The sequence below is a fragment of the Falco rusticolus genome, chromosome 5 (genome assembly GCF_015220075.1).
Source record: "Falco rusticolus isolate bFalRus1 chromosome 5, bFalRus1.pri, whole genome shotgun sequence".
NCBI lineage: Eukaryota > Metazoa > Chordata > Aves > Falconiformes > Falconidae > Falco > Falco rusticolus.
The window spans coordinates 341,531-355,253 of record NC_051191.1 but is presented as its reverse complement, the minus strand read 5'-3'; the positions used below and the strand labels follow the sequence as shown (position 1 = coordinate 355,253).

At 38.2% G+C, this 13,723-nt stretch overlaps 1 protein-coding gene across 1 annotated transcript in view; it reads left to right on the top strand.

Annotated features, from left to right (window-relative positions):
* Positions 1 to 13,723, top strand: part of COG5 (component of oligomeric golgi complex 5) — a 183,659-nt gene that overhangs the window by 118,320 nt on the left and 51,616 nt on the right. The gene's annotated exons all lie outside the window — the stretch shown is intronic.

The following is a 13,723-nucleotide window of genomic DNA, read 5'->3' as shown; positions in this document are numbered from 1 at the left end:
GAAAATGTTATGAGAGAATGCTTTTATTTACGATTTTACAGTTCCATAAAGATTTGTAATTAAATTAATGGGAAAGTGTTGAAAGTCAAACTTAACATTGAAAGCTGTATTTATGGTTTGTGAGTTACATCTGTAGGGTGTAAACATGTTCTTTTTATAATAATTTATTTTGTTTTCCTTAAAGGCAGCTGATAAGGCACCACTGTCAGTTTTTATTACTGATCATTAATGTCATGCTATAAAATACCATGTGATTTGAGTAATTAATTAAGTCTGTTAGTTTGCATAGGAGAGTGTGTCTTCATCTAACACTTTCAGCCATCTGTTTCTCTGCTTCTTGGCAATTTCTTCTTTGAAAAATAATCATGGCTGTTCTTTTGAATACCTATTCTTTTCCATTCAGTTGCATTGTTTTTAATTCATATTCGGAATAATTTGATTAACGGTCTCCTTCACTGTTAGAAACAGAATTACTGAAGCCGTCTCATCTACCTTAGATGAGAAGAAACAAAGACAAAAGATGTGTCTATGCAGCCATCTCCTTTTCCAAGTATATTTAATTTACATGAACTTAATTTTTGAAATATGTTGGGGGAGCTCTTCCTATGCAGAGGTGGTTGTCACAACAGTGAAAGCAAATAATGAAGGTTTCAGACAGCACTGAAGTTTACCTGTCTGGTAAGCCCATCTCCAAAAGATGTTGCACAGAACATCAGTTTTCTATGAGGCACTTCAAGCTTCTCCTTCTGTGTAAAAAAAACCACCACAAAACAAACCAAAACCGACACAAAACATCTCAAAAAGTTTATTAACTTTTAGCATATTTTCTTCATTTAAAAGTTCGATTTGGCAAAAAATATCAGTTGCTGCCTGGGTGCAGCCCTTCAGTAGATCAGCATGTTCAAGGAGAAACATTGAAACCTAGAGACAGAAGGAGGAACTCTGGAAGGCTCAAGAAGAGTTGGGGTGGAAGGGGAGTGTAGATAAATGAGCTTTTGGTGTTCATGAGTAGCCCCCACCCAGACCCTCTGCTTCTCACTTTCACTCTTCCCTTTTGTAGAACAGCACTTGAAAAGGGGATAGGAGTTTTTCAAGTTGTTGAGGATGATACTGGAGGGAAACAAAAAGAAATCTTTTATCATCCTGTAGAATAAATGAACAGGGAACATGAAACTGAATAGGAGCTAGATGCAGGGTATGGAAAAAGTAATTAGAAATAAAAGGCTTTGGTGTTGTTATGTGCTAAGCATGTTCCATGATCTCTTTGATTCCCCTTCTTTCCCTTTGACTTCGTACTGCAGGATTGCATCTTCAGTGACAAATCATATTTCCCAAGTAAAATCCATCTGTTTCTCCACAATTCTCTCTCTTCCAGTTAGTTTGCTCTTCAACAGGTGTTTTGGTGTAGTATAACACTAAGCTGGACAGTTGTCATTCTCAGTGAGGCAGCTAAGGAGTAGTGGTGCATCCTCGTGTGATGCTACCAGAACACTCTCAGCATGACACGCTACTGCTGACAGTACTGATGCTTTGCTTTCTTCTTACCTGAGAAGGCTCAGTATAGCACAATGTTTTTCTTGGCTCTTCTCACCATTAAACAATTTATTCTAATGTCCCTTGAAAAATGTATGGCAGCAGCCTGCAGATGGGTGAAGTCACACCAAACGGTAGAGCTGTTATTTAGACAGGGTGAGACAAGTACTACATGCTGCTGAAATTCGAGTGTATGTACAGATGACTATATGGGAGTATGGATTTTTGTGTACATTGAAAATAGATATAAGTATGAAGTTGGTGTTTTGCCATTTACTAATGAAGATTTCATCTCTTATTAATCCAACCCGAAACAACATGCTTTCCTCAGCAAGTGTTCTGGAGAGGGAGAAAAGTTTGATTTTCTTTATTGTATTCAGTTTCATTAATAAACTGAGCAAATGAACAAAACAAACTAAAGGTACTGACATTACACCCATTCGGGTAGGGCAGCATGCCCACGCCAGAAGATAAGGGAACGAATCATCCACTCTACAGTCTGTGCACTAATTACTGTTACTGATGTCAACATTGTTATTGTAGTCATCTTCTGCAGCAGCTGTAGTACCACTTTGCCTGTCCATCTGCTTCCTTGTTTTGATTACTGCAGTGCAAGTATCATCCTAGGGGGCATAAGAGAGGAGGAGACCCAGCCTTTTTAAAGCACAAGTCCTTTAATAGCAAGGAAGCTACTTGCCTTTTTTTTTTTTTTTAATAATTCTCTTTTTTCCCATTGGCCATTTTTTGTGTCTTCCTCTTCACAGTTCACACAGCCTGCATTTTTTTCTAATTTTGTATTATGATCTCGAACATGTGCTTTCTGGCCTTCTAATGACCTGTTACCACAATAATATTTAATAGTGTTGTATCCAAAAATGTAGTTTCAAACCCACTAATTAGTTAAAGGATTCACAAAAACTCTCCCTTAAAAAAAAAAAAAAAAAAAAAGAAAACAAAAATCTGACAGATGGAGAAACTGAGGCACAGAACTTGTTAAGTTTATAAATACGGGAGTTCAACAGGAGGGCAATGACAACACCCGCATCTTTTCTGCACCATGGTTTCTTTTACAGAATTAACTTACAAATTTTTTCCACCAGTAGATGTGGCCAAGAGTTAAATGACATACCCTTACATGAGACTTGCATGAGTATCATGGAAGAATCTGGAGATTAAATTTGCTGTGCACTTTTTTCCATTCCTTCCCTTTGCAGATCTAGATTTTGGTATTTTTCCTTTGCACAATATAAAATGAATGCAATTTTGAAAAGAAATCATACACTCATAGTACTTTGTAAAAACTGTTATCATACTAGTAATGAACTATAGATTCATTATTAATCTGTAAATATTAAAATTACAGATTTAATTTCCAAAAAAGATCTATGAGATATTTAAAGGAAAAATAAATTTCTTTTAAGACTGAATGGACATTTTTGTGGTTTTATCTAAGAAAAAGGCCTTTAATTACTAGATTTTAATGGGGGAGCAAGGCTAAAAGAATTCAGAATTCATTAAGTTTTGATTTCTAGTTTTGGGGAAAGTGAATAGAGATTTAATTTTCTACATTTTTCAAAAGGTAGGGTTATTGTTTTCGTAATGTTGAGGGTAAAAATTAAAATTACAAGTAAGATTTAAATAATGTAAAATTGATATTTTTGTTCACCTAATGACTGGTTATTTATATCACTTTTCAATTGCTTAATTTACCTTCAGAGAGCTAATAGGTTACTCCGGTTTATTCTGCTTTATTGCTCCTTTCTTTCAATGTGTAGTGACTAATCCTGCCTCAGCTGTTGTCATACCTAAACTGCAATTGACTTCAGCGTCAGTCGCAGCAGAACATATCTTTCTGTGACAGCCACCTTCCTAATCAGAGATAAGAATCTCTCTAAGCCCCTTGTAAAAGAGTTGAAAATGATCTCTGATCCTCATCTATTTTGGGTCCTTCACTCCTACATAGGCATCAACAAGCAGTTCTGCCAAGTGAGAAGCAGCCTTAAAAGCAGCACGTAGTTTTATAGGGGTATTTTGGGATGGTCAGTTGAAAGTGTGAGCTGGGGTCTCTCTGCTGGGCAGAAGGGTACTCACTGTGAGAGGGCAGATCTACCCTTTGATCTGCTGATGTCCCACTTGTTAGCAGCTAAGGCACACTGCACACCTTGTCATTTATGTAAGCCTCTGGGTAAGAAAGTGAGCTGAGAGTTGTAGGGAGTGTTATTATGTACTTTGTGGAGGGCTCTTGTCATTGCCTCTCCTGATGAACGTTTGGTGAGTAAGCAGGCTGTTTTCCCGAGTTGTCAACACTGGCAATATGAGGTGTTAATGATATAGAAGGAAATGTCCTCATCATTACATAAGATTAAAAAAATAAATGGAAAATATAAATGTTTATTGCCTAAAGTGTACTTACATTTCACCTTGTTTCTCGTCCCTGTCCAAACTTGTTAAAAGATGTTGCTGCTTTGAAATTATTCACATCTAACATCACGTATTCACATTCAGCTGACCCAATTAAAAAATAATCCCAGTGGAAAAAGTTGAAAAATTAGCCAGTTACTGCCTTTTGTGAGTTCAGAAAATAATCTGGTTTTCACCTGTTACTACGAGTATGTGATTTACTTTCCAGATTTTTTTTTGTAGAAGCAGAAACTGATTACTTGCACATCCTTTCTGTTTATTTACATTCTGTGGTTTCTGTTTATTATTTAAGCAATGACAAGATACTCTGTGGTGATCTAAACACAGGTGAATGAGCAGGTTTTTGATACCCAGAATACCAAAGATGCTCTTTATTTCAAACCTACAAATTGTCCCACTGAATTCAGTTGCAAGATTTTTGAGACCTCTCTTAAAAAAACCCAAAAAGGTCTTACCAGTTAAAAGTCCTGGTTCTGTCTTTGGATCGATCAGTGTGCCCAGACAGCCATGCTGAAAGTAATTGGGTTCTAATTCAAATGGGATGGTAAGAGGATGTGCAATGGTTTTCTAATGACACTCTGTTTTCTCTAGAACTTTAATTCTGTTTCTGTGACAGAAACGTTCAGCCCTAAGTAAAAGGGGTGATGTGGAGGCTGTGTGGGTTAGTAGGTCATAATGACCTTTGTTCTTTTCCACTTCTTCTTTGGTGGACTTTGTGCAAATTGGAGTTCTGTGGTGATTGAAATTAAGTCAGTTGGTGTTCAGTCAGCTTGCTATTCAAAAAGAAATGCATTTACCAGAAGTGCCACCTTTTATCATCTTCCTTGTCAATCTTACCTGAACAACTACAGGCTGAGCGGACGCGGTAACGAACCACCCTTCCATCCTTGGATGGTGTATGTAGTAGTCAAGGTGAAAGCATAGTCTGAGTTGCTGCTGTACATACTAAATCAGTTCTCTGGATAGAAGAAAGCTGTCAGGTCCCTTGGGTAGTTACTGGCTTTTGGAAACACTAAGTTCATTTACTTCCAGTTGATGCATATCTTGCAGGAATATGGAAGGATTAATTAATGTTTTAAATAGTTCTGAAGATATAGGACACTGTTCAAGACCTAAGTACTTTTGTGCCTTACAAATTAGGTTTTCTGAGGAATCACTGAAGAATTCCAATATTCTAATAGGGCAAATGCACAGTCTTAACTGTATTTGTTAGTTAAGAAGGTAATATTTTTTTTAAAAAAGGTTTTGTTTCTTTTGTCAGCTGCATAAAGAGACCTTTTAAAAATGTTACGCTATTGCTGGAAGTCTAGAAACTATTACACCTTGGATATAAACTGATCAACTTGGTATAATGAAGTTCTGTGCCCTACAGTAAAACAAAAAAATCAAGGTGATTTTTAAAATCATGGTGTCGTTTATTGACATCTGTTCACCTGCACTGTATAATGTGGACAGCATTAGAAATTTAAATGCACTGTGATTCTAAGAAATCTAGTCTCGACTACTTTGAGAGGATAGAAAAGGTTTATTGAAGACACACTCGGAATTGTCTGTTTCCTTACTGATTAATTGTACTACTGAGGATGATGGCTTTTTGTTCACAGTCTAACATTTGGCAATTATGTTGCTATAGAAATAGTGCAAATAATTTCCTTATTTCTGTCCCATAAGATCTTGCAGTACAAAATTGTTAAATAATTTGCATTGTTGCTTTATTGGTGGAAAAAATATTTAGGCTGTCCTTTAAATGTCTTCTGTTTTTAGAGCAACATTCACAAGCTCTGTATTTCTTTATGGTGGAGCCTTTGATTACAGATAGAAAACACTGTATGTATTAGTATGCAAAGCCTGATTTCAGGAGCCTGCAGCAACTAGCTTCATGGTAATATTCACTATATTGTTTTACATTTCAAAGAGGCTTCACAATAAAGATGTTTTTCACATTCTACTCAAAGTAGCAAAATTTCTGCAGGGAAAAATAAGTTGGAAGTGATTGTCATGAAGTGGGAGCCAGTTTAGAATCAATGGGTCAAATTTAATGTTAGAATAGCTATTTTAGACACACACAAATATGATAATTCACAGATGGGAAATGATACTCATTAAGTTCTAAATTTACAGTGTGGCGGAAATAGAGACATTTGTAAAAATAAATATATATCTTTTCAGCATCTTCTTGCATTCTTGCCTAATATTGAATAAGGGGGGTACTTTCATTCTCATTCCTTGAATTTAAAGTTGATGTCAAATACTAAAGAGTTATAGTAAGAACAGAGCTCAAGAGGTTTCATTTCACTAATAGCAAAGTTAATTAGTAGTTTGGTATGTTTTGTAAAAATTAGGTAAGCTATTCTGGTTTTATGTTTGAGGAGACTTTGAAGCAGTTTTCCGGGCTGCAGCATTAATATTATTGTAGAGTAACAGTGAATACAGATCTTCAAATATCTTTGCTCTTACAGTTTTGGTACTCAGCCCACTATCGTTCAGTGGTTTATTAACTTACTAGTAGCTATTAGTGAAAATGGGTTATACTTTTTGAACTGTGAAATCAAGTCACTTTCATGTGAGTAAGTGGGAAGGGGTTTAGCACATGGATTCTGTCAGCATGTAGTTTTTTCCAACAAAGATAGTCTTGTGATCTTGCAAACAGGCAATGTTAATCTAAATTTCAGATCTATACAGCTGAGTAATAATGTCGCTTCACACTATTAAGTTGTCTGCATAGATGCTATAATACAATGCACTAAAGAGATACAGACTACTGGAAAAAAAATTATTATGCAAGTGGAAGTGTTTTTCCCCCCCTCTCTTCGTTCCACACCGACAAAAGAATAGTGATCTGGATCCTTTCCTTACCACCGGTCGTTGCATAGAAGGTGGCTGGGTCTTCTGCAGTCTCTCTCAGTTGCACCATGTGCTGTAACAGCCGTCTTTTTTTAAGGGGTGAAACTCTGGTTTTGATGAACATAGGGTTGCTCATGAATGGCCCAGCTGAATGGTGAGGCCTTAGAGGGTGGTGATCAGTGGCTCAGGGTCTAGCTGGGGGCCAGAAACTAGTGGTGTCCCCCAGGGGACAGTATGGGCTCCAGTCTTGTTTAACACCTTTATTAATGATCTGGATGATGGGGCAGGAGTGTACCTTCAGCAAGTTTCCTGATGATACAAAACTGGGAGGAGTGGCTGATGCTCCAGAGGATTGTGCTGCCATCCATGGGGACCTCAACAGGCTGGAGAAACGGACTGGCAGAAACCTCATGAAGTTCAACAAGAAGTGCAAAGTTCTGCAGCTGGGGAGGAACAACCCCAGGCACCAGCACATGCTGGGGGCAGCCCAGCTGGAAAGCAGCTTGGTAGGAACGGACCTGGGGGTCATCAAGTTGAACATAAGCCAGCAATGTGCCCTTGAGGTGAAGAAGGTGAATAGTATCCTGTGCTGCGTCAGGCAAAGTATTGCAAGCAGATTGAGGAGGTGATCCTTCCTTTATTCACCACCAGTGAGGCCACACAACTGTGTCCAGTTGTGGGTTCCCCAGCACAGGAGAGATGTGGACACACTGGCGAGAGTCCAACGAAGGGCCACAAAGATGAAGGGACTGGAGCATCTCTCCTATGAGGAAGGACTGAGAGAGCTGGGACTGTGCAGCCTGCAGAAGAAAAGGCTCAGGGGGATCTCATCAATGTGTATAAATACCTGAAGGGAGGAGGATGGAGCCTCTTCTCAGTGGTTCCCAGTGACAGGACCAGAGGCAGTGGGCACAAACTGAAACACAGGAGGTTCCTTCTGAACATCAGGAAACAGTTTCACTCTGAGGGTGACTAAGCATTAGCACAGGTTGCTCAGGGAGGTTGTGGAGTCTCCATCCTTGGAGGTATACAAACACCACCTACACACAGTCCTGGGCAACCTCGTCTAGGTGGTCCTGTGTATTGGGTCTGGCTGAGCCCCGCAGCAGCCCCCGCAGCGCTGTGCTTGCGTTGGTAGCGAGAAAGGCGGTGCCAACACACCAGGGTTTGGCTGCTGCTGAGCAGGGCTCGCCCAGCACCAAGGCTGCCTCTCCACCATCCCACCCCTACCAGCAGGCTGGGGGTGGGCAAGATCTCGGGAGGGGTCAGAGCTGGGACAGCTGACCCAGTGGCCAGAGGGATATTCCATACCGTATGACGTCTGCTCAGATATGAAAGCTAAGAGAAAGGAGGAGGAAGGGGGCACATTTGTTATTTATGATGTTTGTGTTCCGGAGCAACCAGTATGTGTACTGAAGCCCTGCTTCCCGGGAAGTGGCCGAACGTCGCCTGCGGGTGGGAAGTAGAGAATAACAGCTTTTGTTTTCTTTTGCTTCCATGTGTGTGACTTTTGCTTTCGTTAAACTGCCTTTGTCTTGACCCACAAGGTTGGAGTTTTTTCCATCTTATTTTGTCCCTTCTTCCTCTTCTGCTGAGGAGGTGAGTGATGGAGTGGTTCGGTGGGCACCTGGTGTCCAGCCAGGGTCAACTCACCACACCCTGCTTGAGCAGGGGGCTGGACCACATAACCTCCAGAGGTCCCTTCCAACCTCAATTGTTGTGTGATTCTGTTGACTCGCAGCTTAAAATCTCTGCCTGAAAGACTAGTCCAGTGCTTTGAATTTGGCATCTACTAAATGTAATGTTTTCTTGTCCTAGACTAGCGTTAAAAGTATAAAACTTTTACCATTGGAATATTACATTTCCACACTTATTATGGTTGTATTATTGGGGGAAGACTCAATTTTATTAGTTTACAACAGAAAGATTTTTTTAAGAGAACCTTATCTTAAAATACAATTTGCTAGTCTGTGTTCACTTAGAATGCATAAGCCTATGTTCAGCTTTGCTTCGTTGAGCTGGGACAGAGAGCAGGATGAATTAGCACTGTCCACATGTCTTCTGGCACTGTCATTATGCAGTATTATCACACATTCTTAATTGTTTTATCTAAAACCCCCTCTGTTGTGGGGAGGTTGCATAGTATTACTGTCTGTGCAGAGTATTGACAATAATAACTTTATAGTAATAGTTGAAACTAAATAGTTACACAAGGTGAACACATTTTTTGCTGATTTGTGATTACGGCCCTGATTCAGCAAAGTACTTAAGCACATTCTTAATTTCACGTAAATAAGGTGTATACCTTGGATATCAAACAGACTGCCTGCATCTGTTATTCTAATAAGGGTGAACTCTGTTGAATTATGACTTACATTAATGATCTTTTTCTGGTTCATGTACACAATAAGGTGAGCCTTCCTGTTGAGAAATTTCATTGCCACTTGTGGTCTAGCCTGCTGCACGTATTTTGCCTGATTTATGTGTGTAATTTCCATGAGCAAGTAATTCCTATGTGAATAGTATGTGTGGCTGAGTTATGGACTTTTAAACAGTATGAAAAAGGGTAAAATTATAGTTGATGGTCCAGACTGGAATCTGATTGTTGTGTTTCTTTATTTTACTCTACACAGATGCAAGTGGGTTGCATAGGAATAACGTTTTCAAAAGTAGCTGAGTGCTTATGTCTTTCAAAAGCATAGTTCTATTCCCCTGGTTCTGGCCAGCTCTCCAGCAGGTCAGGAACGCCAGGGGGTTGCCCTAGTTATGTTACTGGGCAGTTGTTCAGTTCGTTTCTGAAAGCAAAGAATTAACAAGAGGAAGACAGATCTAAGCTGTCTTGTACTGCCTAAGGAGTTGCATAGGGGCTGCTAAATCGCTTGAGTGCCTGCTGAGCTGTATCAGTTCTGGGGAATAAAGTGGTCACTGGGCACAGGAACAGCAGCGCCAGGATTTTTAATTCCCAGTTTGGGTTGGTAGATTATTAGTTTATGTAAGTGTAGTTTAGGTATTAGAGCATGTTCAAAGCAGATTTTTATGAAAAAATAGCCAGTTCTGTGGCTGATCTTAACCTCCCAACATTTTGTAGTGGTGCAAAGTATGAGTTATGTGCAGATTTTTCTCAGCTGTGAGATCAAAATAAAGCTGTGGACAGATAGTAACGTCAATTAAAAAATGCTGAGTTAAATGGATCTGCTTTTTGGGGGGAAATCATGTTTTCCCATTATAGTCCTACAGTTGCTTGCAATTAATGTTCATAGATTTAATTCAGTTGTATTCCGTAACAGAGAAAATATTTATATGTCAAACTGAATCTTGCCTGTCCTGAGTTTCAGATACCATCAATTACAGTTAAGGTTCTTTTGTTGGAGAAAGAACATATTGCAGGAAAGGAGAAAACAGCATTCTATTACATGCTGAAGTATAATGATTTCCTTCTGAGAGACCTTAAATTATATATAGATGTTTTATGTAGGATTTCTATATATGCAGTATATACCTGAAACAGTTTTTTGCCCCAGATAACAGTACCAGACCTCTTAATTTCCAAAGGTTTATGTGTTCTCTGCATTATTAAACACATACGCTGATGGGGGGAATGTGACAGAATGGTGACCTTTTTCCAGTGTTGTTGGTTATGGAATAGGAAGCTGTTGGAAAATGATTGCCACAGAGCTGAAAAGATAATCGGATGCAGTTCATTACTCATCTTGTCAGCTGCTCCTGCTACAAGGGATTGTATCACAAGATGTTAATCTGCTTGTGACTAGATTTCAAAGCAAGCATTTTTATTTTGGAGGGGGTGTAAGTAATTTAACATCTTTCAGTTTTATTTCGTTTTCAGAAGCAAAAGAAATGGAAAATTCCCAATTTAAAGTCTCAGAATATTAATTGATAAAAATATTAGTACATCCTTGTGGGGTTTGTTACAAAAATATGATGATATGCTGCAAAAAGCTATTTAATTGCAGAAGTTGTTCTTTTTAAGCTAATGATGAGATAGTGTATTCCTTGAATAAGTTTGCTAGCACACTTCAGTGTGATCTGCAAGACAAGTACAGACACAAGAAAGATTTGCAGCAAGAAGAATCCCTTCTACACATTGAATCACTACTGTGGATATACCCGATGCTCCCATACATTGTCTGCCAGTTAGGATATTTGGTATAACTGTAGAGGAGGACCAAATTCCTTCCTTACACTGTACAGATGGGAAGATGACAAGAATGCAGGTTTAGCTAGATGACATTTTCTGAAAGCAAAAGGCCCAAAAGATTAGTTACTTTCTGATACTGTGGCATGTTGCTCACAGTGCTATATGAAGCATAGGGGAAGGCTTATAAACTTTCCATTAAAATAAGAAGAGCCAGTAGATTGGCTGTGTACATTTCAGGCAAGTAGTGCTGCCCTTTCCTCTTCCACCTTCATCCTGCCTATCTTCTTAAGTCCTTGAAGAAGTTGTCCAGTACATGGAGAGGACATTCCTTTGATTTCCTGCTGAGCTGGAGAAAACCAGTCCTTTTGCTACGCTTTTGTGTGTCATTTTCTGCTATTGATTATTGTCAAATGGAATTGCACATTATATTTTGAACAGTGAAAGTATAATTTCCATTGTGATCTACAGGCACAGATGTAATCTCTGTTAGAATATAATATTTTAAAAAATTAGCGGTTAGATACTTAAAAGGACTTAAAAAATAATATCTTGAGTTAATATGTAAGCAAAAAGAAATTACAGGTTTAGACTAAATAAATAGTTTCTGGATACTCATGGTTGCATATGGCACTTTTTACTCCAGCAGGAGTATCTAATGCTGTATTCCCATTCTGGTAGCTACAGCCCACCCACTTAAATACCCCCTGGTGTATGCGTAGGCGACAATATTCTCTAGTTCCTGCCACAAACTCTTACATGGTCTTTTGTGTGCTATTAATCAACAGCTATATTTCACCTCCAGAGTGACTGCAGACTGCATCTCAACAGTGGACAAAGTGAAATACCGTATCTCACATTATAGAAGCAACCAGTAATGACTCTGTAGATGGCGGTTTTAGTAGGTCCAAAACTGGGGCATTAATAATTTTTTCACCTAAACATTTTTGACTGAGTAGTCAATTGCTGTGAAATGTTATTTGAATTTTCTGTACAGCTTTTCCCCTCTGTTTCTGCTCATACATAATACAGTTGGTTAGCTGAAACATGAGAGCTGCCTTCACTACAAAATTCTGATACAGTTAATGAACACCGTTTTCCTGGGTCAGAAGACACAAGCTAATGGGCAGAGGTTTAATTGGTACAGCTGTGGCTACTATGCAGATATTTTCATGAGTATGTATGTATAAATGTCTGACTTTATATTATATATGTGTATATATATAGGTACATTTAAAAGTTACGTATTTTCACAAAAAAATTAAATGTCACATGGATGGTACTGTTATTTGTCACCATGTTGAATCAGACAATTAAGATAGAAATGTCAATGTGGAGGGACTACATGCAAATTTGTTTTCAAGACCCTTTAATCATTGTATTTTTATGCTGAGACTGTGACAGAGGTATAGATGCTGATTACAGTAACGAAAGAAATGTTGTTTGAAAGTGCTCTGTAAGTATTTTTCTACCTCCATTAGATTATTTAGAAATTGAATTGAGTTACCGTGCTGAATAGGCAAACATTGTTCCAGGTTGGGATAGAGAATATGAAAGCTAATTAATTTACGGTTGATGTGAAAGGCCATTTGTTTTATGGTAATTTTCATGTTTTATATGTGAAACTGTGAAGTGAAGAACTGAGTAATTTCATGTTTATGCTATAGTAATAAATTTACAAAAAAACCCAAAGATACTTTATGCGGTGCACCTTTTGAATCATTGTCTGATACTGTAATTTTTCTTTGCCCATTTATGAAAATAAAGTACAATTTTACAGAAAATATAAACATAGCTATAAAATAAGGCATGTCAGTTTCTAAATCCATCAGATCCTCAAGCAGTCAAAAATGACATTCTGTCATCCCAGTTTATTTTAGTATTCTGTGTTAATTCTCATACATTTTACAAGTATTAGTCCAACAGCATAAAAGATATTCTCTCTAGATTCTTAACATGACCCATAATTTTTATCTTTCTTTGAATATCTTTAGAGATCAAGAGTAGGGTTGGATAAATTCCTCATCTAATCTCAGAATTTATGAAAGCATTCTATCTGATAGTCCTTATTTATTTATTTATTGTCTCAGTGTACCTTTGACTGATCTTCGGGTTTTATATCAGTCCTTTAAGGTGATAGTTTTGGAACTGAAACTTGAGCTTGAACTTGCAATCTTCCAGTGACCAGATCTTCAAATGGCATCCAGTGGTACCCTGTTAATGGATTAATGGATGACATTCTAAATACCTTCATGACTTTGCATGTTGTTGCCAGTGCAAGGGAATAGAGTTCATTCTTTCTTCCTTCATCATCTGAAGTAATAATTCAATTTGGTGTAGCTGGACTTTTATATTTGATAGCTAATCTCCTTTTTGTGGTGCTGGAGAGTGCCAAAGTTGAACTGACGCTTTAACAGGACTTGTGTTATAAACAAGTACTAGGGTTGTTTGGTTGGGGTTTTTTTCATTTTTCTCATAGTGAAGTCACTGGCAGTGCCAGAAGGAAAGCTGAGAAAATGCATCCCTCTTTGACAACAATTTCAGTGTTGAGCCCTTTGCTTAAACCCATCTTTATCTGCTGTGAATGTTGTGCTTTGATATAAAACCTTGGATGTTTCAGAGTGATTCAGGATAGAAACAGCCAAGTGCCAGCATAAAATCCTTAGAATTGCTGTCATTTGTCATCACTGCTGGCTGTTTCACTTTTTCATTCTGAGCACTTTTTGCTGATTATCATTACTATAGTGATTTGATCAAACTGGCTGATTTATA